This window comes from Alosa alosa, chromosome 3, assembly GCF_017589495.1.
Source record: "Alosa alosa isolate M-15738 ecotype Scorff River chromosome 3, AALO_Geno_1.1, whole genome shotgun sequence".
NCBI lineage: Eukaryota > Metazoa > Chordata > Actinopteri > Clupeiformes > Clupeidae > Alosa > Alosa alosa.
This window is the reverse complement of record NC_063191.1, coordinates 22,259,946-22,287,057: the sequence shown is the minus strand read 5'-3', so window position 1 is coordinate 22,287,057 and position 27,112 is coordinate 22,259,946. Positions and strand designations below refer to the sequence as shown.

At 48.6% G+C, this 27,112-nt stretch overlaps 1 protein-coding gene across 21 annotated transcripts in view; it reads right to left on the bottom strand.

Annotated features, from left to right (window-relative positions):
- Positions 1–27,112, bottom strand: part of map2 (microtubule-associated protein 2) — an 87,739-nt gene that overhangs the window by 46,324 nt on the left and 14,303 nt on the right. For all 21 annotated transcript variants that reach the window (XM_048238260.1, XM_048238266.1, XM_048238250.1 and 18 more), the window contains exons 2-3: positions 14,576–14,664; positions 3,499–3,632 (exon numbers count right to left, since the gene is read on the bottom strand). The gene's annotated coding sequence lies outside the window, so the exon portion shown is untranslated. The remainder of the gene's footprint in view (positions 1–3,498; positions 3,633–14,575; positions 14,665–27,112) is intronic.

The following is a 27,112-nucleotide window of genomic DNA, read 5'->3' as shown; positions in this document are numbered from 1 at the left end:
TGTGAGCCAGAGTGTGACTCAGAGAGAGAGAGAGAGAGAGAGACAGAGAGAAGAGAGAGAGAGAGAGAGAGAGAGAGAGAGAGAGAGAGAGAGAGAGAGACAGATGGCCAAAGGGAAGAAGTAGAAAAACCTCAGCTGACCTTGGTCTGGTCAGATGGCATGACCCTAGCTGTGCTTATAATAAATCAATCCAATGAAGTCACGCATTCTCTTCTGTCCACTATCAAATATACTGTACACACAGACACATGCAAACACGCAAACACTCCTGCACCCACACACAAACACATGCATAGCCATGCACACTTGTCTGGGTGCTGTTGGCTGGACGACTGCAGCAGTGGCGGCAGCAGCCGGAGGCGGTTTGGGGGGTGGAGGGTTTCTGAGCGGCTGGCCTCTCTCACCCCGTATTGCTGCGTGTGGGTGGCAGCTCCACTCATAGGCCTCTCCTCACACTTTCAGATGGAGGTAAACATCCATTAGGATCTGCAGCACAGCCTCTACCACACACACACACACACACACACACACACCCCCACAAACACCACCCCATCTGCCTGGATGGAGCAAGGCTGCAATAATATCCCCCCTCCCTTTCTGAGTCTGGATGTGGATGATGGGGTGACTGCCGCAGTGGTACTGTAATAACAGGGGGAAAGCCTTACCAGAGATTTATACCAACGTGTGTGTATGTGTGTGTGTGTGTGTGTGTGTGTGTGTGTGTGTGTGTGTGTGCGTGTGTGTGTGTGTGTGTGTGTGTGTGTGCATGCCTGTGTGTGTATGTGTACATGTGCACAAGCATTCACATGTGTGTATTTTTTGTGTGCATCCACATCCATTTCTGTTGGATTTGAATGTTTTGCAAATGCATAACTATTCATTGGTGTGTGCATAGCTTAGAACTATGCATGTGAGTGTGTGTGCTTCTCTCTGTCTTTCCCTCTCCCTTACTCTTTCCCTCTTTGTATGTGTGCGTATGTGCGTGCATGTGTGTGTGCGTGTGTGTATGTGTGTGTATGTGTGTTCATGTGTGTGTGCGGTATGCGTGTGGCAGGGTGTGTGTGTGCGTCAGCGTCGCGTCGGCGTCGCGTCGCGTCGCGTGTGCGTGTGAGCATGTGTGTGTGGAGGTGTGTGTGTGTGCCCTGATTAGATGCGTTTGGTTGTGCTGTGTGTGTGTGTGTGTGTGTGCATGCATGTGTGTGTGAGTGTGTGTGTGTGTGTGTGTGTGTGCCCTGATTAGATGCCTTTTGTTTGGGTGCTTCTGCGGGCCCACGTGAGTGTGTGTCTCTCAACAGCACTCAGTGTGTGTCACAGCACAGCCTTAACAGCCCACACAACACAACACAGCCCCTTTTAACAGGGGGAACACAACACAACACAGCCTTAACAGCACTCACACAACACAACACAGCCTCAACAGCACTCACACAACACAACACAGCCTTAACAGCACTCACACAACACAACACAGCCTTAACAGCACTCACACAACACAACACAGCCTTAACAGCACTCACACAACACAACACAGCCTTAACAGCACTCACACAACACAACACAGCCTCAACAGCACTCACACAACACAACACAGCCTCAACAGCACTCACACAACACAACACAGCCTCAACAGCACTCACACAACACAACACAGCCTCAACAGCACTCACACAACACAGCACAGCACTCACACAACACAACACAGCCTCAACAGCACTCACACAACACAGCACAGCACAGCACAACACAGCCTCAACACAACACACAGCCTTAACAGCACTCACACAACACAACACAGCCTTAACAGCACTCACACAACACAACACAGCCTCAACAGCACTCACACAACACAGCACAGCACAGCACAACACAGCCTCAACAGCACTCACACAACACAACACAGCCTTAACAGCACTCACACAACACAACACAGCCTTAACAGCACAACACAGCACAGCACAGCACAACACAGCCTCAACAGCACTCACACAACACAGCCCTCAACAGCACATCACAGCCTCAACAGCACTCACACAACACAACACAGCCTCAACAGCACTCACACAACACAGCACACAACACAACACAGCCTCAACAGCACTCACACAACACAGCACAGCCTCAACAGCACTCACACAACACAACACAGCCTCAACAGCACATCACAGCCTCAACAGCACTCACACAACACAACACAGCCTCAACAGCACTCACACAACACAGCACAACACAGCCTCAACAGCACATCACAGCCTCAACAGCAGTCACACCCAGCACACAACACAGCAGCACAGCACAACACAGCAGCACAACACAGCCTCCTCAGCACTCACACACACAAGCAACACAGCCACACAGCACAACACAGCACTCACACAACACAGCACAGCCTCAACAGCACTCACACAACACAACACAGCCTCAACAGCACTCACACAACACAACACAGCCTTAACAGCACAGCACAACACAACACAGCCTCAACAGCACTCACACAACACAACACAGCCTTAACAGCACTCACACAACACAACACAGCCTCAACAGCACTCACACAACACAACACAGCCTCAACAGCACATCAAAGCCTCAACAGAACACAACACAGCACAGCACAACACAACACAGCCTCAACAGCACTCACACAACACAACACAGCCTCAACAGCACATCACAGCCTCAACAGCACTCACACAACACAACACAGCCTCAACAGCACTCACACAACACAACACAGCCTCAACAGCACTCACACAACACAACACAGCCTCAACAGTACTCACACAGCACAACACAGCCTCAATAGCACAACACAGCACAACACAACACAACAGTACTCACACAGCACAACACAGCCTCAACAGGACTCACACAACACAAAGCCTCAACAGCACTCACACAACACAACACAACACAGCACAACAGTACTCACACAACACAACACAGCCTCAACAGCACTCACACAGCACAACACAGCCTCAACAGCACTCACACAGCATAACACAGCCTCGCACAGGCCTGCTGGAGGACTGCATGCACCCAACACAAAGTCTGACACATACAGGAGAATGCCTTACTTGCATATGGGTAAGTATACTACATACAGACTACATTGGACATATTCAATCAAAACACATGTGTGCCTTCATACAGGGTAATGAATACATTCAAATTTGACATTAGGACTTGAGGATGTGCACTTCATGTCACTAATCTGAGCTGAATTGGTAATCACTCAGTAATAAGCATTATATCTTCTCCAATCACGCTCTCATTCAGATTACAGCAACTTTCATTTCTTCTGTATTCTTTGCGCTTTGAGGATTGTCATACCAATATATTATGTGTATGTGTGCACCAGTGTGTATGTGAGTGCGCCAGTGCTGGTGTTGTCTGGCTGTGTGTGTGTGTGTGTGTGTGTGTGTGTGTGTGTGTGTGTGTGTGTGTGTGTGTGTGTGTGTGTGTGTGTGTGTGTGTGTGCCAGTGGTGTCGCAGCTGTACCTGCTGAGGTGGTGCTACGCTGCAGTAGCGAGTGTTCGTCGGGTCAGGTGAGGGCCTCACTCCCTCTGTAGGGACTCAGGATAGTGAAGGAACCAGCGGGGGACTGTCAGCAAGACACAATGTCCAATTTACACCTGTGGACAGAGGGAGAGACCCAAGGTAAGGACAGAATAGAAAAGAATCGTCCTTGTCCACTCATGTGGAAATTCACCTCAGCCCCACATACTGACCTGGCACATACACACAATACTTCACAACAAATATCAGCATCCACACAGAGGCTTATACACCATTAGCTGATAGACATGTGAGATAGAAGTGTGCCAAGTAGGCCAAAAGCACAATTAAAGCAATAAGTCAGTGAGTGGGCAGTAGTTCAGTTGGGTGGAGAAGATATGATCAGAAATGGTATAAATAGACATCATCAGGAAAACAGCTTAGCTAACTTTACATTTACTTTAGCTGACTTTAAATAAGTCATTTGTTAAGCAAAATGATAAAGAATGGAATGAAAGTAACTATTCTTGTGTGCTTGCTTTTATTCCTCACTGAGCTGTGTGTGTGTGTGTGTGTGTGTGTGTGTGTGTGTGTGTGTGTGTGTGTGTGTGTGTGTGTGTGTGCTGGAGTGTGTACTACATAAGTGTTTTGTAAGTGTGAGCTACAGACACCCTTTCTAAATAATTAGTATCTTGATGCAATTACAGGCTGCATTTTTTCAGCGTTGTGCAAGGTGAGCGAGCTGTCATCTGCTCTGTCAGATCTTGTGAAACCTGCCGATGCTGTTTTCAATGTAGAGGACCAGTATGGTTCATTTCTTCAGTTACATTTCACTTTCTGAGGAGTAAGCTGTTAGACCTTGACAGCTATTTTCACAGACAGTATGGTTCTTGTACTACATCACTGCAACAGACAATGAGGCAGTCTTCCCTGATTTCCTCTCACTGATGTGTCATGTTCCGTTGACAGCCACAAGAGTAACATCACCAAGCCAAACACATATTTATAGGCTACTGAACATTAACACCCCCTCTCTTTGTTCAGTGTGTGTGTGTGTGTGTGTGTGTGTGTGTGTGTGCGTGCACATGCGTGTGTGTGTGCGTCTGTGTGCGTGCGTGCACACATGCGTGTGTGTGCGTTTGTGTGTGTGTGTGCGTGTGTGTGTGTGTGTATGTGTGTGTGTGTGTGTGTTTTTAGGGCAGGCATGCACCAAATGATTTGAGACACACTGGCACAAGGAAGACTGCTTCCCTGCGGGACACTCATGAGCTGTCAGTAGCTCAGCTATTGGAAAAGAAAGACTCAAAATGGTGGCCAGGGTTGCAGATAGGGTAGTATATATAGTATATATACTCTTTTGATCCCGTTTGACCCCGGAAATTTGGTCTCTGCATTTATCCCAATCCGTGAATTAGTAAAACACACTCAGCACACAGTGAAGTGAAGCACACACTAATCCCGGCGCAGTGAGCTGCCTGCAACAACAGCGGCGCTCAGGGAGCAGTTAGGGGTTGGGTGCCTTGCTCAAAGGCACTTCAGCCATGCCTACTGGACGGGGTTCGAACCGGAAACCCTCCGGTTACAAGTCCGAAGTGCTAACCAGTAGGCCACGGCTACCCCGTGTAGGGTAGGCTATGATCTAAGAGACCGGTGAAGTAATTAACACGGCACAGGATGAATGAAAAAACAAATAGACTAAAATGTTGTACAAAAACCTGTTCAAAATGTGGAAATACTTACAACCTTATGTATCACATATGTTAGGCCTATACAACAATAACAAGACACTCTGATTCTGAATGAGACTATTTCAGCAACATTGAAGGACTGAGAGCTGGATGTTAAGTCTCTGTTTACATAAGAGTGACAAGGCTGTGTACACAGGAGTCAGAGCTGCCATCTTGGTAAACTGAGCTGATTGACAAGCCATAACATGTGCAGACTGGGAAAGGTGCTACACACAGTGCCAAGAGACTGGCAGAGAAGAGAGTAATGGCCATCAAGCTCATTTAGCTCCCTAATGCGGACTGCTAGAAAATGACAGAATGTGGAAGACGTACAAGAAAGCCAGAAGTTTGTTCTTCTAATGGCATTGTCTTCTAATTGCATCATAGTTCGCACACAATAGCAAAATGTTCAAACAGATGTCACTTTGTATATGATATAGAACATACAACAATGTGGAACATCATTTCTAAACCAAGTGCTTTAAATTTCACATTTCGTCTCTAATTCTATTTTCCCTGTCATTTGTCTCTATTTGCCCTGTCAACCGTCTGCCATAGCACTTAAAAGATCTACAACACTACTTTAATTAATTAAATAGTCCTAATCTTATTCATCTATACAAGTGCTCACATTCGATACCTTAAGATCTAGCAGTGCTTAAAAGCTCGGGAGCACTCGGGGGGTTGAACCACGGCCATAAATCACACTGCGCCGATGGGAGAGGAGCGGGCGGGACGAGGCAGGACAGACAGACGGACACTCTTATCAGACTGTCCCTGTCACACAGGGTTTAATGGACTCTGATGACTGGAGATTAAGTGCTGAGGACTGCTACTCTGCTTCCAACCAACCTCCCCACAGCCATTTTGAGAAGTCTCCTCCGTCGTGGATAGCATAGCTGAAAAGCCAAAATTCTATGCTGGCGTCGAGGAGTGACTAGGCATCAGAGGATAGCTTCACACCGTCATCAGGGGTCAGAGACACCCGTACAACAGACACATGTACAAGATAATAACCCTGCATTCACCAGGTTTGCTAGAAGCTCCATAACCCATAAATGAGTTATTAGGGTTATGAATGTCCTCTTAGTTATGGGTCTTTATACGTCTGTACGCTTGATAAAATAGAAGCCATGAAGGCAGGAGTCTTGCAACAGTGCGCTGGAGCATAAAGAAATCTGCAGTATTTCAGCACACTAAGTCCTGACCGTGAGTCTGACCCAAGGCCTGCTAGCCTGCTTATTCACACACTGATATATTTACAGGATGTGTGCTGGGGTTCAGGGGGGACTGGCGGGGGCTCACTGTGAATGTGAATGTGAATGTGAGGGGGCTGTAAACCCCTGATTGATGGGGCCCATGAGGGCTTCCCTTTAGCTGAAAATGACCCACACTGTTGACTACTGTTCTGCAACTAATAAATCACCCCATCACTTGCCTCATCATTATTGAGCCCAATAATATACGTGTGTCTCAGCGGCAGGGTGCATTCTGCTAAAAGATAAAAGAGGAGAATTCCACTGAATATTCCAAATGCGCGCGCGCATGTGTGTGTGTGTGTGTGTGCGTGTGTCTAAAGTCATGGGTTAGCACATTACTAAAACAGCCCTGTGAGCCTCTAGTTATCATCCATGGTGACAGAGCAAGTCATGGCTGTTGTTCCTGGAAGCCCTGAAAAGCCTAAGACCTAATCCTCCTTCAGCCTCTTAAAGCCGCAGCTCAGAGGAGAGCTGCTCCAAGTTCAGTAAAGTTGTCAGGGCCAGAGAGATATCAGGGACGAGATCTCCTCCAGAAGAGAGCGGGAGGGCGTGGGAGAATGCTCCCTTTGATAGGCTGGAGTTTGTGTGTGTGTGTGTGTGTGTGTGTGTGTGTGTGTGTGTGTGATGGCCTTGAGAGAAAAGAGAAAAAAGTATAAGGAGGGGTCAAGAGGGAGATAGTGAAAGGCCGACAGGAAGTGAGCGAGGAGACAGAGAGAGAAAGAGAGAACGAGAGAGGAGGGGTGGGGATGAAAGAGGAAGAAGAAGTCAACAAGAGGAAGAGAAAGTCACAGAAATAGTTTGATGAGAGGAGGAGAGGAGACAGTGTTGAGGCGATGGTGAAGGTGCCAGGAGCAAGTGAGAGACTGAGAGTGAGACGGAAAGGGTCACGGGGGAGAGAGAGAGAGAGAGAGAGAGAGAGAGAGAAGAGAAAGAAGAGAAAAGCCTCTGCAGCTAGCGCCATGGGGAGTCGAAGCGGAAAAGTGAGCGCTTTTCTCCTGCGCTCCAAACAAATGCTGCTGGAGATGTTGCCAACACTCAAGCCATGACTCATCCTCCACAAATAGGCCTCAGACAGCATGTTCACGAGTCACACACATACATAAGCTACACAACACAAACACCAGCCGCAGGGTCATCAGGTCTCTCACACACTCTCTGGGCCCTGAGTGAGCAACCTGGTAAGGCAGCGAGAGGAAAGAATGACCACCCTGGCAGCACTGCCCCAGACCACAACACTCACAGTAGTAGACATTCCTCTGCCCTTTCAGGAAGTCATTAAGTGATTTTTCGGACCATATAGCATCTAAATGAGTATTTATGCTTTCCCACACACCCATGAGCCAATGAGCAGCCTAAGTAAGCAAGTTGGCTCAGTGGGCTAGGCTACTTTAGGACACGGTGGCCTGGCACCTTAGCCTAGAAATCTAGACGTATCCTAGCGGCAGCAAATGTAACTTGCAGCCAGGGTAGTTTAGCAACTCTCCGTTGGCTTGCGAGCTGGAAAAATGAAACTTCTATCAGGCCAATCACATCATGTATAGAGTCGGCGACAGTTCCGTGTGAAAACAAAGAAGATGGATGCTGCTGCTGGCGAACAGCGGTCTTTGAATCGCCACTCGAGTTAAGCTTTTTTTAAATTGGCAAAAGTTTGACCAACTAGCCAACTAGCTCCGTTGGTGGAGCAATGCATGGGACTCATGAGTTGTAGCTATCCTATTGCGTGAAGAGGAAATTTGAAAGACAACCATTTATCCCGCCCCTCGGATTGAGCAGTGCCAATGGTAAGTTCCCAGACCATACAGTACATCTTGATGTGGGTCTGGCTCGTCAGGCTACTGGCACCTAGAACCCTTAGTGATGACTAGCCCTAATGGCTATGGCTCAAGAAGAGCCAGCATGATGAGAAATACATACACAAATGTAGTATCATCTGTTACGTAGATTAAACGAAGGAGACCAATATGGCCGATGGTGAAATACATACACACATGTGGCATCATCTGTTAAGTAGATTAAACGAGGGAGACCAATAAGCCCCATGGTGAAATACATACACACATGTGGTATCATCTGTTACTGTAGATTAAACGAAGGAGACCAATATGCCCCATAGTGAGCTTCACATTCTCCAGTAAATATACAGTAATTAGACTAAACAGATGGCCCAAAGCCCCATCATGCTGCACTGCTATGTTCACCTTAGAGCCATGGCGATTCGCTCTCAGCGTAGGCCAACATGTGCTCACCCTCTTTCACAGTTTATACAAGGGCCTTTACTTTCGCACTCGTATTTATAACAATCGCACCACACTTTAGGTTCCATTAATCAAAGGCGATCCTGTGACTCCTTGCTGTAAACATCGCTCTCTAAACAAATACACTGATGCTAGCAGAGATGAATCATCACTAAGGTGACTCTCTCTGTCTCCAGGTGACTCATTACCATAGAGCTCCACAAGCCCACATATGACTGATGACTCTGCAAACATGAAGCTGCACACATTACTTTCAAATAAAAGTGTGTGGCTTTGAAAGAGTGATAATACTGTTAAAATCAATACAGTCGCTATGACAACAATAGCCACCTGATCACTCACATATCCTCTCTGTCCCAGGGCTATCATTCATTGGTTGCTAAGCCAGTTATTGACTGGAAGGATTAAACTCACTCCTGAGATGCTATCCTACAAAGTTTTAGACAAGTTTAGTCTAGGTCAGGTAAGTTCCGGCTTGTCCAAGGAAGTGTAAAGTTGCCTATTTTAAAATGGCTGACCTCTCCATACCTCACAAGGCCAGTGTCTGGCAGAAAAACCCATTCCCAGCCCATCAGAGCGCCGAGCCGGCGGAGAGGGCCTACATTTTTAAAGAGGAGCCCAGGGGAGGACGCCACCTCCACATTCTCCTCTTTAACTCTTGGGTCCTAGTCATGCTTTGAACATATATAATTCAGCACCGCCCACTCTGTCTCTTCACCGACAGACCCCACTCCCAGCAGCCATCTGTGTGCCCATGTATCTCTTGCGAAGGCGAGGGTTAAAATAAACTTGTTGGGTTTTTTTTTAACGAGAAATCAGAGGGTAGCCTCTCATGAATTTGAAATCGTGCTGCTGTGGACCAGGCTCATCTTCCATGGAGCCAGTGAAGGACTGATCCCATCTTTCATCGCCTTTGAACTAACAGAGGCGCTAGAGTGTGTAACCTTGGTGAAATCTGCTATGACGAAAAAGCCCAGCGGTTTGTGAGAAAATATCAACTCGTTTTCAGAGTAGTGAGCATATAAAAGACATGTTGGCTTGAAAGGCTACAACATCGTGTACTGTTTGATGTGTAAGAAGATACATGCATCTGATGGATGTAACAGTGGAATATTAACTTAGCAAAATGGGAACATCCTCTCAGTGTCTACCAGGAGACTCCAGAAAACATCTGCTTTGCATAAGCATTAATAAATCTGGACCATTGCCAACAGGGCTCCGAACCGGTTCAAGGAACGAAAATGAAAACCGAAAACGAACGGAATTTTTACGGAATTTTACGAGGAGCGGAAACGAAACGAAAACAAAATGGTCTTCAACTGTTCCGAACAGAAACGTTATTCTGAAATCCACAAAACCGGTTAATAACGTTTTTTTTTTCTTCTATATAACAGCTTAATAATTTGATTTCTGCAGTTTGAAATAAAAATGAATAAATGGACCTTTGGTCCAAATGGGTATATTTTGTCTTGCTGTTGTAGTGTAACCTATCCGCCTGCCACTTCGATCTTAGGCCAGCTCGTGAAGTAGGCCAGTGTTTCTCAAAGTGTGGTCCGGGGACCACTGGTGGTCCTTGAGCTGTTGTAAAAAATAATATAGATGCGTTGTTTGCAATATTGAACCAACTTGTATGTAAATCCAAAGTTCTGCAATACTGCCTATGTAAGCTATGCCAATTTAAATCATATGAATCCTCTGACACAATAAGCAAGGTGCAAAGACAATAAGCAAGGTGGGTTCAGTGAGTAGGCCTATTGTGTCTATTAGCTATGTGGTCCGTGGAGGTTTTTCTAATGGTTAAGTGGTCCTTGGTCTGTAAAAGTTTGAGAAACACTGGCTTAGGCTACTGAAACTGATTTGAAATTGTTTGTAGCCTATGCAATAGCCTATTTTGCCTGTCCATGCCTTGTCGTTTTAAAGTCGGATTTGAAATGTTTGCGCAATTATAGCCTATTCTATGTAGCCTAGAAGAGTTAAACAGGAAATTTGAGATAGGCCTTGTCAGCAACAGACAGGTTCGTTTATAAACAGGGTTGGAATTATAGCGCAAGCCTTTGAAGATCTCCATATGGATAAAACTCCAAAAGGCTACAACCAGGTAAGGAGTTTAGCACGTATCCAGAAATATTTTTGATAAGAAATTATTTATAGGCATAGGTTAGGCCTACAGTAAGTCTGTAGGCTATGGGATGGATAGCCCATCTGAATGTTTTGGATGCGCCTGTGATTTATTATTTTTGGCCATAGCTACGGTATAGGCTAAATCAAGGGGAAATAATGAGTAGCCTACGTCTATTCTAAGGTAAAGTCCACAAAAATAGACTTGATAGGCCCGCCAAACACTGCCGGAACTTTAAGAACGAACGATATTTTGCGTTCCGAACCGGTTCAGGACCGATATGTTGGTGGCGGAACGCATGCAAGAACGAAAACGTTAAACATAGGCCTATCTGAACCGTTCGGAACGGAACGTTTGAAAAATAATTTCGTTTTCAAGCCCTGATTGCCAAACTCCCCCACTGCTGTCCTCTAAACATGTCAGAATAAGAAACGAGTTCAGTGTTGTTCTCAAGCATAAGCATTCTGGGATAAGCACCTGCATACATTTACCCATCCTTTTAAAGCTTAAGGATTTTTATAAATGCCATTTTTTTTCCTCTACACCCTTCATCCTCTCTCTCTCTCTCTCTCTCTCCCTCTCTTCTCTCTCCTATATAACAGGCCTAAGGGAATGCAGAATCACCAATCCTTTGAATTCCCCTGAGCAGGAGCAGGAACAGAGAGCACACTACCTACTGCCCAGAGTACAGAAGCACTGTTTCCCTGAGCCATATGGATTTTCTCACGCTCACACTACACTAGCACTCCTCTGTCCAGGCACGCAGAGCTGTAGGATTGCCCAGGCTCCTCTTAACGTGGTCTGACAAAGCCCTCCATCACTGACCGCAACTGCAGAGGCAGTGAGGCCTCGGAGCTGCGTGAGCTACAGCCTCGACTCGCTCAGTTCCAGCTCAGCCCCTCATCAAATCTTGCGGCGCCGCGCTGCTCTGGGAGAGGACATTCAGTGCCATGCTCAGACTCACGCCGCTGGTTGGGTTTACAGAGGGCATTTCTCACAGCTCGGTGTCAGCTGAGGGCTGCTGAAGATCACCAGCGGGTTGGCATTGGCCACTTTTCAGGTTTACACGTGGTTCCACAAAGCACGCTACAGCCTCTTGCTAACTGGCCAAAATGTCAGGCTTGTGTGCAGTGTGTGTGTGTGTGTGTGTGTGTGTGTGTGTGTGTGTGTGTGTGTGTGTGTGTGTGTGTGTGCGTGTGTGTGTGATTGGGTTGTTTCAGAACAAAGGACCTCAGGAGGTGAGTGGCAGGGTGTATAGGGCATATAGTGCCCTCGAGAGAGTCACAGTGAGCATGCACGCTTACCAGCCTATAGCCAGTTCCACCCTTCGGCTAGGGGGTGGCACACAGGGGTGTGACGGGCGTCTACTTAGGTCATGGATTCGCCACCAGAAGCAATTGCACGGCCCACTTTACACAGCATCAACATAATGCAATCTGACTTTTGCCCCCGATATGGAGCTGCGGTCGATGCTGATGTGCACACGCCGCGGTGGCACAGAATGAGTGAGAGAGAGAGTGAGACAGAAAGAGAGACAGAGAGAGAGAGAGAGACAGAGAGAAAGAGAGAGAGAGACAGAGAGAGAGAGATAGAGTGGAAATGCTCTGACCTGTCAAGTCAGTCAGCAACCACCACTCTCCCCCAAACCCCTCCTCTCTGGTGATTACATCATTGGCTCTGTTGCTGCAGTGGCTCACTGGGGGAGCTGTCTCCTGCATGCCTCCCTTGTTGTCCTGCTAAACAGTCCGGCCTCACAGGTCTGCTACAACCCCCTCCACCCCCTCCTCTCTCCACTCTATCAACACACAGGACGAGTTGAGCAATCACAGTTACAATGTTTTGGAGGTGCACGTCGAGCTATGGCGGAGGGGTCGGAGAGGGGTTCGCGGCGACGAAGAGGGGTCTGCTGGGGTATGCCATCGATTCGACGCAGAAGCATAAAACAGCCTTTAGGCGCATGGTGGAGGCTTGACTGGACACAGAACGCTAACAGAGCAAGATGACGGAGGAGATAAGTAGAGGATGTGAAAAAAAACCCTACAATCCATCTGTTTGGTGTTTGTGTCCTCTTTGAACAACACTGAGCACTGCTGGGGCTATTTGTGTCTTCTCATGTGTCTGTTTTTTGCACTTCATATTGTTTGAATAACTCAAAAGACTTAAAAAAGCACATAGTTCTTAGAATTTAAGGCCACACACATAGCTATGCAAAAAATACATACACACAATCATGCACACACACACACACACACACACACACACACACACATAGACAAGCAGAGCCACCCTGCTTTGCCTCTGAAGCGAGACGCAGTCTGAAACGGAGGCTCTACTTGCTGCCGTCAATAAGGACAGCAATTGGCCCTCTGCAGCACGGCCTTCATTTCCTTCCCTAATGAAGGGTTTGCTTGTTCGTCGCCGAGGCCACCCTGGGCAGATGCCACCGACGCCACACTCCACTTCTCCACTATTGGTAAATGAAGGCACTTGGGGCCAGACAGCGCCATATTAGCGCAATATGGCCGCTGGATATTTTGGTGCGGGTGAGACGAAATGCTCTCCAGTCCCACAGGGTTTTGCCACAGACTCCTCTGGTTAGTTTCTGTGCGAGGCGGGACGCATGAACGTGGAGCGCCAGCTTCTCAGCCTGACCTTATGCGGCTTTGACATGTGGGCCTGAGAGAGCAGGGACTAAACGAATGAGAAAAGGTCAGACACTGTGACTGTCTGCCGTGCTCAAGGGGGGAAAACACAGGAAGAAAGAAAGAGAAAGAAAAAAAGGAAAGAATGAGGGGACTGGAGGAAGAAAAAGAAGACAACGTTTGTAAATGACTGTATATGCTGTATGCTGTGCATGCTACTGTATATGCAGGCAGCAGAACAATGGCTTTCGTATAAAATGTCACTGTGAGTGTATAGCTCTACCTGCTGCCTGTGCTGTTTGTGTGGCCGTTAACATGCCGAGTCATGCTTGCGGTGGATGGGCGCGTGGCCTGAGTGTGGCCCTGGTGAGAGCATGATGGATGCTGTCTAGACAGCCCGCGTCACCATCACTTAGCCTCATGCGTTACCATTAGCCCAGCCGATAACACAAACAGTCCCTGGTGCATCTAAACTCACACTCCCTACCACGGCACACAAACACACACACACACACACACACACACACACAGACGAACACTCTCATGCATACACACACACATCGGTGTGACAAACACATGAGCATAGACTGAAACATTACAGATAGCCTCAATATATACTGAAATCAGATCAATACAACACAACATAGCAATTACATGTAGGCTTTCATTGATAAGTAAGCAGATAGTTGGGACTGCAACAGCAGGAAAAGGCATGAAGGGGAAGGAGAGAGAAGGATAAAGATAAATGAGAGAGAGGGAGAGAGGAGAGAGGGAGACATAGCGGTAGCCACGGAGGAAAAAGCCGGTGTATTGAGAAACAGCCCGGCTCCCCGCACAGCGACACACTCTTAATGTGCCAGAGCATCAGCCACAGTGACGCAGCATCTCTGCAGTCCAGACACACACACACACACACACACAAAGCATGAGAGAAATGAAACAGCACAAACCAGAGACATGAGGGAGAGGAAAAGAGAGAGAGGCAGAGAGAGAGGAAGAGAAAGAGCGAGAGAGGAAGCCCTGATCGAGGTGGAGGAGAGGAAGGAGGAGAGAGGGAGAATAGCAAAAAGGTTCCTACCTGCGGAGAGTGGACTGAAACAATGAAGCCAGACTTCAGCTCAGCACAGAGCGGGCGAGAGGCAGAGAGAGAGAGAGGCACTCGTGGACCTGCAGACGGACGCACAGGGAGACAGACAGAGAGAAAGAGACGGTGTCAGACAGACAGACAGACAGAGGGATATGGGCCAAGTGAGTACAGGCTGTCCTCGCGGTCCCCCTCTCTTCTGTCATGTGACTCCCACAGGCTCCTCACACACACACACACACACACACACACACACACACAGAGCACCGACAGGTTCAGGCAAAAGCAGCCGGCTCCACTCTTACAGTGGCTAAGAGATAGCTCTGGTCCCTTCGCTCCCTCCCCCTCACACACACCACACACACACACACACACACACACACACACCACACACACACACCACACACACACACACACACACTCACTGTATGTCTGCCAGCCTCCAGCATGCCAGGCTGTGGTGCAGGGGTTGGGAGGAGGGAGGGGGCGAGAGAGAGAGAGAGGGAAAGAGAGAGGAGGGAGAGGGGTGTTTGTGTGTCGGAGAAGAAAGAAAGGATGATAGACAGAGAGAAAGGATAGAAAGAAAGAGGGAGAGAGTGAAAAGGAATGTCTGGGCAGCTGGAGAGACAGATAGAGGTGAGGAATTAAAGAATCAGTCAGTCATTCTGGTAGAAACTTCCAGAAACTCTGTCCATTGTTTCCCTATACTGCTGCTAGATCATACATAAAATTCTGTACGCAAAAGGATGCTAACATTATATTCTTAAATCCATCAGGATGACAACCCCTTTCCTCCCTGTGCCTCCTTAATTCGGTCTAAATGTGTTTTAATTCCCATGATGCCCTGCAATTCCTCAGATGAGTGACAATATTTAGAGGCTTTCATCCTAGAGTTTTCACGCCTCCTTAAGGTCTCTGTGGCATTTCCTGGCCCTTCCGGAAGATTCTGAATGCTGCAGCTGGTAGTCCTGTGGTGGGAGCACAGCATGTCTGTGTGAGCTTGTGTGCATGTTATGTCCGTATGCAGTGCATATATGTGTGTGTGTGTGTGTGTGTGTGTGTGTGTGTGTGTGTGTGTCGTGCGTGCATGTGTGCGTGCGTGCGTGCGTGTGCAGTGAAGGTGGGATTAGACTCCCGGATCCTCTTTGTGAGGGGCTAATGACGGGGGTGTTGCGGGTTAGCTCGCCCCCGTGTGGGATAACGGCACCATCCTCAGCTCACGCTTTCCACAGCAGCCACACGGCCGCCAGTCGGCACACACACACAAAACCCCGCCAGGTCTTCGCAGGTGACTAGCAGACACACTACACACACACTCACAATACAACACAAAGGAGACAAAATGGTCCATTCATGCCGAAGCTCGCTGCTGAGCACCCCTACCACCCTGACTGTGGCCATCTCCTCTCAGGCCTCTGTGATCTTGTGCATGCCGGCCCATGCCGGACTCCTGTGGGCACTGAGAGGGCGCTGTCTCCGCTCTCTCGGCCCGACCCCTCGGGTGGGAAAGAATGTGAGCCCTTTGCATGGCCCAATTAGCACTCTGCCCACTGTGAACAAAGTGCAGGGCAGACAGAGCCGGCCCTTCAGCCAGGGCCCAGGGCAGTACGGACAAAGACAGCCAGGCTGCCTCTTCCTGCCGCAGGGAGGGCGAGGGGAAGACCCACATGACCCAATTAGCCCTGCAGGCTCGGTGGGAGTTCCCCATCACCCCCCTACTCTCTGTGTGCTCCATGGTCTGTTCCATATGGGACCTAATCTTTGATTAGGTAGCGGCGCGTGGAGGTGCTTTGTTTAGGTTTCTGTGATTCCTGTTTTTCTGTTTTGCACGTGTGGGTATACGGTACTTTTTGGTGGTTGCTTAACCTCCATGCTAATTACTGGACCAAGTCTCTTGTCCGGGTCATGTCCCATGTCCAGTACATGACCTCTTCTGCTTGAACCTCACTCACTGGAGACCAGTTTCCACACAAACCGATTATCTCGGCCCACCGATCTTTGGCTCCCTTTATGACAGGTCCTCAAAACCTGGAAAAAGCCACAAACATGACTTGTGCTTGGACTAGAATACCTGACGTCCCCCTGGCTACCCACTCCATCCTCTTTCAGGAGTCAGCCAGCAGAGCCTGCCAGCCCCCTCCATCTCTCTCTCTCTCTCTCTCTCTCTCTCTCTCTCTCTCTCTCTCTCTCTCTCTCTCTCTCTCTCTCCCTATCCTCTTTGGCTCCCCCCCGCCGTTGAGACCACTGTACATATGCTCTCTGGCCTGTCGCGCCAGCCGGGCAGGCAGCTCCGTTTAATGCACTTCCTTGGTAAGCCCGGGCGTCTGTCTTCCAAAAATACAGCGTGTGATAGGTTTAGCTGTGCATGTCGTCCAAGAGACAGGAGGAGTGGTGGCCCGAACACCGCCGCAAACTATTTCAATGCAGCACAGCCAACTGCACAGAGGTAGCGTGGGTGTTCCACACTCTGTTCCTTGGGACAAAGATGGGTGCTATATATATATATATATAGAGAGAGAGAGAGAGAGCTGGCTAGGGAAATGTGTGTGGAGGGGAGGAGGGGATGCATTCTTTGAAGGGTAATCTTTGAGAAATGGAAGTAACCTTGCCCAAGTGTATTTAAATATTGTCACGATTGCAAAAGCAGACTACATGGGTGTGGTACAGAGTGAGAGAGTATCGGAGAAGAGAAAGAAGAGAATGGGAGAGATAATGAGAAAGAAGGGAGGAGTAGGAGAACAAAAGGACAACTCACAAAGGAGTATTTCAGGACTGTAAGTGTGTTTGTTTTGTTTAGGAAGCCACACATGAATATGATAAGAATTAAATTACAGCCAGACACCAAACCCAACCCCTTCCCACCACCCAAGCCCAAGGAGCTGTGCTTTCGCCCACATGGACTCACTTAGCGACAAACTGTTCAGGCTCTAGTCTTTCCACGGCACAAGGCCGCCCTAGGGCTCTGTACAATGGAGGAACAAAGGCGTAAACACCACAATCAATCAGACCCAGGGGAACAGCCTCTAACAGCGGAAGTGCCTGGTAGAGGAACCATTTTCTCCTCAGACCACGTTCACAGATGGACCTCATTAAAGCAACACCTCCAGCATGATCAGTCACACCACTCGTGGCTATTGATGACCTGAATGACTCACTGACCCACAAAACCAACTCATTGTTCGCCACCTATCAAGTGTCATCTTACCCCGTTAAGTTTGTCCCATTCCAAACTGGCACTGACACAGGCTAAACACCGAATACTCCTCTTAGCTGGTTCTTTGTTTGGTTGGTATGTTAATTCTATTGTTTGTCACAAGTCTTTGGTTTGGGGTGAGTGTGTGTGTGTTTGTGTGTGTGTGTGGGGGGGGATGCTGTAGGAGACAGCTCTGCCTCCTCTGACGTACTCAGAGTGGGGGGAGTGAGTATGGGGGCTGTCCAGGGCCACGTCTGATCATCCAGCCCCATCCACCAGCAGGCAGCAGCTGCAGCAACACGCGACCCAACTGCCAGCCCTCCGTCAGAGTAAACACTCCAAACCGCCCAAACATGGAGGGAATCAGAGAGGGAGAGAGAAAGACCCACCAACAGCGGGGAGAGGACAGCAGACATGAGAGACGACACGTTTGAAAAAAGAGAGAGAGAGAGCGAGAGGAGTGATGTAAGAGAATGAAAGAAATGGTGTCAGAGCGCTTGATGAAGAGGAAAATGTGAGCTTGCGAATGAGAGTGCTAGGACAAGAGGGAGATGGAAAAAGAGGGATTTGGGAAAAATTGTTGTGTGCTCAGAGAGAGACGCTGCACCTGAGACCATGGGGTCAGACTCGGTCAGACAGGCATCCCCACAGCCCGCCGTCTGCCCAGAACCCCATCAGTCCTGTCAGACAGGATTGGCGGTGCAGCTCCAAACTGGCCCAAACTGGCCCAAAAAGCACTACGGTGGTGTTACATGGACATTCTCTGTATAATAATGCAATTCAGTACACATTATAGGATCACAAAGAAAGGTACAAAGCCAACAACTTGGACATCCAGGTTCAGCTCCCGAGCAAGTTGGCTTTGCATACTAATTAAACTTTTTGCCATTCCATTTTTCACGCGTCTGTCGTTCTATCCAGCCAATCTGGTTCGGCTAATTGGTCTCCTGTGAGAGAAGAGGGAGAGAGCGAAGAGAAAAGGGGGGGGGGGCAATTCTAAAGCACCTTAGAGGGGCAGGGGGGCCATTACAGGCCCTTCATTAACAGCATCGCTTTCATCTTTGTCAGAGCCCCAAACCCATTTCTACAGGTTTACCATATTCAATGGCTTAATCACACAGGCCCTGGTCCTTTCTCTGCTGGGCCAGTATCTGATCACAGCACAGCAACAAAAAAGAAAAGGCCAGTGGGAAAAAAAACCTGATCGAAAAGAAAACAAGGCTGTGCAGTCCATTTGCCTCATCGGCTGCTGTCAATACATTGATGAGCCCGTGCCCCGTTCTCATGGGGACTGGACAGGCATGGAGAGAGTAAGTGAAACACTGGGGGGTAATAAAGTGGACTAAACAGGACAATGGAGTGGACAGGGTCTGGAGCCAGAGAGGATATTTCAGTGGGGATATTCTAATGGCCCGTAAAAGACAATCACACATTTAATCTCAGCTGTTTAATGACACAGAGGCTGCTGAGAAATAGAGCTATAAAGAATGCAAAAAGTCTTTTCTCAGCCTCGTAAACCACACATATGCAGCAGGTTTATGAGCATGCATTTTGTTACATACAGAACTAAAAGATTTATATATGATATGGCTACAGTACATCACCTGATATTTCATGGGACAGATTACAACAATAGATCTTTCTGGAACCTTGCAACCAGTAAGAATCCCAGTCACCCACCCAAATGGCTGCAAACTACACAGAGACTGACTGACAGACAACTCTCCGCTCCTGAGCCCTGTCTCCATGGCAACCCCAAAAAAAGCGACTCCTGCCCATGCCCCACCCAGTCGAGCAAGCGAGTAACCCCCCCATGGGAATAACCCGGAGGCCAGGGGGTCATTGAGCTCACTGGCAGGCCCGCCTTAATTTACACCAGTCTGACCTTAATCTTTTAATGGAACCCAGCAGAGGCGACGACATCTCCCGCTTCGTCTCCAATCACGGCAGACGGTCACACACACGGCCTCCCCCAGCAGACGACCAACAGGTTGCCCGCGTCTATTTACACCCCGACAGAACACTGTGGCTCTCGCTAATGGCCGCTCTGCTGCCTAGTTGCCACCGTAACAAAAGCCGTTTGTGACAAGTGCTGAGGGAAAGGAAAAGAAAAAAGAAAAGATGGCCGCTCACACGCACCTCAGATGTCAGTAGGCCTGCACTCCCTACTGTGGAACGGATGAGGAGCTTGTAAATGGGGTGACTGTCATCTTTAATGATTGCGACCTGTCTCGCTGAAACAAGATACAATACACTCTCCTGCCATTGTTGTTCAGTGAGAGCTGGAGGAGGACAGGTAATGCTCCTGCTCAACCACAGGCAAGCAGCCAATTAGCCAGGCTGCTGCTCTACCCTCTGATCAGGTGCTTAGCGTTGTGTACCAGTTCATATTTCATAACCCAGCTTGATCTACTTGAACAAAAACACTCCTTATCAGAAACACCACTGCTTCTAAGGTACACACACTACAATTTACCCCACCTAAATCTGTGAATTTTGTTCACAACTCATTTAACAATAGCACCCTGATGCTCTTTTAGTTTGTCGAACATTGTTGACACAGGTAATGCTGTTTGAAGCCACTTTGATGACCTCTCACCCAAGACGCTTTAAGCGGGCTAGCGATGGCCCCTTGCAGAGCTTGGCATTTCATGTGGGCAGCAGGCATCTGGTGGTAATGTGACAGGATCCCTGCACTATAATAATGTGTTTTTCTCAAATCCAATTTTGGGAGCTGTGAGATCGATTATTTTGTCTGGCCGTATTTTTCCTTCAGTTGTGCTGTCGGTGCCCACAGAAAAGCCTCAGCCTTCAGGGTCTGTTTCCGAAATCTAATGTTACGGGTTGATCCGCTCATCCTTAGAGAGAACTAAGACGTCCTAATCTGATGTTAGCCATGACTTTTTTATTTATTTATTTATTTACAGGGCAGTTTGGGGTGGGGGGGTGAAAAGCAAGAGGGACTTAATGGTCTGCAGTGTGAATGTGAGTGTGTTATCCAGTTAGATCCCCATCCCCCGTTTCATCCTGCTTTGCAACCAAGACACGATAAGAAATCATGGAAATCAAATTACTCATCAGTCCACAAAAATATTGGCTACCTTTAATCATAAAAAATGCTCATTAATGTCATATCCCAGGGATATCTCCACTAGACTTCCATGCCATGATCTAGACAGCTAGAAAACAGTATCAGCATCCCGTTTTATTAGAGTGTCCATCACCACGCATGACTACGGGGAGACACAGCTGAGATATTTCATTAAGCTGTCTCACATCAGCTGAGAGCCTCACCCATTGTTCCGCTGTCACAGTGAACGCTTTCCTGCTCAACAGGGTATAGGAACTGTTAAGAGCAGTGACAGTGGACAGTGCACGGTGCCGGTGTGACATGTGGGGACACTAGTGAGCTGGCTCGGGATGACCAGGTTGCCATCTGAGCTCCTGGTGGTCAGAGGGTCATGGCCACACCTGTTCCAGATCACCCACTGCCACAGCACACACCATGGCCTTAATGCCAAGCTCCTTACCCTCCCGTGCCATATGTGGGCTGAGACTGGGGAGTTTGCACCACTCCACTAGAGAGAGGGGATTGAGAGAGAAAGAGAGGGATATGAAAGTAGACGGACGGAGGGATGAGAGTTAAAAAAGAAGGGATGAAAGAATGGGTGCACGGCTGTTGTTTCCAAGTGGATCTGGATTTCTATTAGATCTTGAGCCCCACCCCCTTCCCTTAAAGCCCAACTGAGGACACATCCTGTTGACAAATCGCCCGTGGATCAGCTCACTCTGTCGAGCGGCATGCCAGAGAACATAGCACGCGCCAGATGAGAGAACTGGGCAGGCTTCAGCCGATTTCTCTGTCCACTGTTAAAGACGGGCCATTAAAAACCCCACTACAAATTCATTTGCACCGACAGGACATGTCCAGTTAAATGAATTACCAGCGTCCCGATTAGAATTACAACACCTGTCATGTCAGGTTTGTGTTCATCAGACCAGCAGGTGTTTATCAGCCCCCTCCTCTCCTGCTGAGAGAATGGCAGGATGTGATGTGCTGTTCACTTGCCCCTACTGTGCTACTGTGCGGCGCCACACTGAGGAACTGGGGATGACCCCCTCCACCCCTCCAAAACTCCCGTAGGGATTTCACTCTTCCTTCAGTCCCATCCCTCCTTAGTTTTTCCCTCCATTTTTTTTTCTTCAATTCTGTTTTTAGGGCGCTGGCTGTTTTTTTCCAGTAGTAGTGATAATCATAACAAGCTTATTGTTTTCGTCCTGTGTGCAGCCAGAGGCAGCACGGCCCTCCTCCACAACTCACCCCACCGCACTCCACTCCATCCCTCTCCTCTCCACCCCACCAAATTCAACATTGTACGCACAAATCCCCCTCTCCCAGAGCCGCCTGTTTCTCATCAGGAACTCTCCAATCCCCTCTTCCCTGTCTTCATCACCCCCCACTGATATAAGCTAAGCTGTGTGTGTGAGACTACTGTGTGTGTGTGTGTGTGAGACTACTGTGTGTGTGTGTGTGTGTGTGTGTGTGTTTAGAGGGAACTATAGTGAAGGCTGAAGGAAGTTGCTAAGGAAGGCAGATGTGATTATTGTAGTAGGTGGTCAAAGCCCTTTCCAGCTCAGGGTGAGTGAGCTGGAGGTGACCCTGGATGGTGCCAAGATGAAGTCTGCAGAACCAGAGAAGATCTTTTACACACACACACACACACACACACACACACACACACATGCTTACTCTCACACACTGCACACAGTCCTTGGCTGAGGCGTCAAAAGAAGCTCTGCTGTCCCTACTTCCTGTGAGTGCGCTTCTCTCTCTCTCATCACTGTGTTCTCCTGCTGCTTGGAGGAGCACCGGAAATTCCTCTCAGCTGAAATATGCTTCCCATGGGCAAGGTTAGTGCAAAGGCCTAGATAATATGGGGCAGAGGAAGTGCAGAGAGGGGCGATGCTCCAGAGAGGGCCCAGCCAGAGAGCTGCTGAGCGGGGAGATGGGGAGTAAATATGATTGGCCCCATCAGAGAAGAGGACGCACCATATATTAACATGGAATGACATGAGTACACTGCATGGCTATTTGAGTCTATGAGTTGACCTAGTGGGTAATGTATGACATTTGGTAGTGTGTGTGTGTGTGTGTGTGTGTGTGTGTGTGTGTGTGTGTGTATGTGTGTGTGTGTGTGTGTGTGTGTGTGTGTGTGTGTGTGTGTATTTCTACTGTGGAAAACAAGGCCGTCAGAGCATCTCTCCCTCCTCCACTGGTGCACCCTGGCCCATTCTCTGCCCGCTGGGGAAGGTCTGCAGGCAGGCCTGGAAAAAGTGTGCAGGCTGGCTGCCCGCGGTGTGCCGTGGTGTGCCAGGTTTCTGTGGTGCACAGCACCCTCCTCTCGGCCCACATCAGAGGCCCGCTCCTGGGGAGGAGGGGTGGTGCACACCCTCCTGGGTGTGGTCCCCAGACAGCCCCACAAAGGGCCTCCACATACACACACACACACACAGCAGACAGGCACCCGTATAACATCATAATCCCTGCCAGGAGCTACTGGGTGTTTCTCACATGCCCACCAAAAAGCAGCCATCTTACCACAGCTCGGCAATGAGAAATTTAGGCTGTGTGTGTGTGTGTGTGTGTGTGTGTGTGTGTGTGTGTGTGTGTGTGTGTGTGTGTGTGTGTGTGTGTGTGTGTGTGTTCACATCTGCCTGAGTGTATGTGTTTTTTCTGTGGACCAGAGTTAATGTAAGCACGTCAGAATGGAAACATTCTGGGCTTTAGAGTGCTGGGTAATTTACTCTTTGTGTAGCGTGGATGCTGTTTCCTGTCCGTCTCTCTCCCTCTCTCTCCCTCTCTCCCTCTCTGTCTCTCTCTCTCTCTCTCTCTCTCTCTCTCTCTCTCTCTCTGTAACCCCATAGGATACATACTGTACCTAACCTTGGCAGTAAAATGATCAGAAAACATTCACTGGCCAAAGCTGTACCATACTGTATATCTTCCACCATGAAGTTTTGGCAACTCCATCAGCAAAGTCGAATGTCTGCTCAACACTAATAGTTTGATGGCTCCCTCATTACGGCAATTTGAGTCACCCTTTAGTGCAAACCGTTTGCAAACAAAGAGGCCGTTCTCACCACGCCAGCCAGTGCCCAGGAGAGAGTGTTTAGTACTTGCAGAGCGGAAGCAGTGAAACTAACGAAGGCCCGATCTTTATTTTACTCCCATGGGAGAGCTGGGGGAACATGAAACGGGGGAAAATTGCTCGAACGCTCAATCAGTTGAAATCCGTTTAAAATGGCAAAAGCAATTTCAAGAGAGGCAGAGGGACAGAGCCGTTGTGGCTATTTCTATTACTGTGTGATGTAACGACTCAACAGGAGGAAGGGGTCTGCAGTAGTGAAGCAGGAAGTGTGACCTGGAACCTTCCAGAAGCACTCTCTTACCCCTCATAAACAGATGTTTCTCTCATTCTTTTTTAATCCCTCTCTGTCTCTCATGATTCAGAGATAGCTGCCAGAGCACAGAGAGTAAAAGTGAGAAAAGAGTGGTTGAAAAGGTTGAAAAGAAAAGATACACAGAAAGTTCAAAGGTTAGAAAGGTGCAGAGGGAAGAGAGTTGTGGTAAATGGAGGAGGATAACTTGACAAGACACACGGTAGAAATGTGAAGATGTAATTGAGCAGAGGGGAGGTGTTTGCCTTGCTTCGTAAAACCTAATAAAATATTGATTTCTTAGAGCTGAATTCTCCCACTCCTGCGGATTCGCCTGCCTCTCTGAAGCGACAGGGGATAAATATCCACCCTTATTTGTGTTAGAGAATGTGAGCAAACAAAGGATAAGGACTAATAAGGACGATGGTCTTTGGGATCTGTTGGGATGAGTTTGGCAAAGGGGAGCTGATTGGAGAAGCTTTGCCTAAGGAGATCTTGTGAGAAAGACATGACACAAGACCTTAAAATACAAGAGTCTGGATCTTGACTACAAGCACTAAACACTCAGACACGCATAAACACTTTTCATTATTCGCATTTAGTATCCAACAGAGTTACAGGTCTAACTGATGGACATAAAGTATCTGGTCTGAATTGTAAATCCACCAAACTCTAATCAGAGCGAGCCTCAAACACAAACTGTCCCAAACAAGCTCGTGAATAGCAGAGTGCCTCATGGAGGGAAGTGGGGTGGGTGTTTGGCTGATATTACAGTTGGAGGAGAAAGTGTGGTTCATCCTGCCAGAGCCAGCCTGCTGAAAAGTGAATCAGTGCTGAATGAATCACAGGCCCTCCCCAAAAACACTGATCAACAACACAAACACAAGTTGCACCCAAACATTTGTGCCCCAGCGTCACCCATTCCTTTGACACGTGCCCAAGAACATCATGCGCAAACCAGTGGCTCTGTGCCAACACTAGTGCTCACCGCACCCCAGCAGGAAGGTCCAACCACATTTTCGACGCTTTTACGATGATGATGTTAGGGTGCTTGAACTTGTGAACATCAAACAGAATGCAGGGCACAGCCAGCGTTCTGTAAGTCGGTCGGCAGGCTAGTGGTGCTGCCTCAGATCTCATGGGTGCGCGCTCGTGTGTGTGTGTCTCTTTACAACCAGGCGGGAAAAATCTCATAGCTTTGTTTACGAGCTCGTGTGCAACTCAGGCACAAACAACTGCACTCAATTACGCCCTCTCTACCAGACTCATCAAGTCCCTGCTTTTTCAACACGTGGCCAACAAACAATCTCTATGTCTATGTCTGCCTGGGGTTGTCCAACCCAAACGGCCACATTCTCTGGACCGTAAATCAGTTGCGAGCACCCCCCCACACAGAGGAGAGGAAGATGAGCTTCTCAAGAGCCAATGGAACTTTAATGAGTTTCACAAGACGTAAACACAGGCCGACCCCCTCTGTGAGGGGACCGCATGGCCGCCAGCCTACCACTGGGAGAGATGGATGGAGAGAGAGAGGGAGGGATGGAGAGAGAGAGGGAGGGATGGATGGAGAGAGAGAGGGAGGGATGGAGAGAGGCAAGGAGGGGTGGAGGGGGAAGAGTGGAGCGGAGAGGTAAAAGTCCAGTGCTGGCTCGCAGTTGGTCTGCGCTTCATCTGCGGAGAGGCCGCTGACAGCCGCTTCCCCCCGCTGCTAAAACAAGACACAGGATGTATACATAACTGCAGCGCAGTTACAAACGACTTCCTCAGGACCCGGCCATCCATAAGTCGGAGCCGGGCACTCAGAGGGCTGCGGCACACCGCCTGCCCTGCACCCCTTGGGCTGGCCACATGTTGGCTCCCTCCTCTCCTCTCTCCCCTTCTCTCTCATCTCATCCACTCCCATCGGGGTTCAGCTGGAGGATCACTTATGCTCACTCAAGCCCCAAGCATTACACATTACAAACACACACAAACACACACACACACACATACACACACACACACACACACACACACACATACACACACACACACACATACACACACACACACACACACACACACACACACACACACACACACACACACACACACACACACAGAGACTTACACACAAACACACACACACACACACACAGACAAACATACATACACACTCCCTCATCAGTTGCCTTCATTAGGCTTCTATCAACCCCTGCGATGCCTTGTTTAATTATTAAACTGCTTTGGGATTTAAAGGCCGCGGGCCCAAAGGAAATGAAAAGAATCAGCGAGGAACAAAAGGCTGTGAGGAATTTAAACCGTCGTGTTGTTTTAACCAGACTGCACTGCACTGATAAAAACAGATTCCTACAGGCACGACTGCTTTCACATGTCACAGTAGCCGGCGCCACCTCCCCTCTCTCCATCTCTCCACAAGGAGTGGTGACGCTGATATGTAACAGTCACCAAAAAACATATTTTTTTCCCCCTCATTCTTCCAAGGGAGCACAGAGTCCCAGGGAAGTATGGAGCTGCTGACTAACACACTTCCTGTGTGTGGTGGCTCTTGTTGGCTCGCTGAAGAGCCTCTTCTGAGAGGGAGCTGTGGGTGGCTCGAGGAGAGCAGAGCAGAGGTTTCATGCAAACTCTGTTTCCATGGTAACACCGAGAGAGTCCGTCGCTATGGCAACAACTAACAGCGACAGGGCTTCATGGAAAGTGATGAGGTGGGAGAGAGCAAGAGCAAAGAGAAAGCGAGCAAGACAATAAGAGCTGTGTGTCAGTGTGTGTGTGTGTGTGTGTGTGTGTGTGTGTGTGTGTGTGTGTGTGTGCTTGTGTGTATGTATGCCGTGGAGAGCCAGGTCACTTCGGCACCACATGGCTTACAGATGGTTCCAGCTGTGAATCTCTGGACCCTC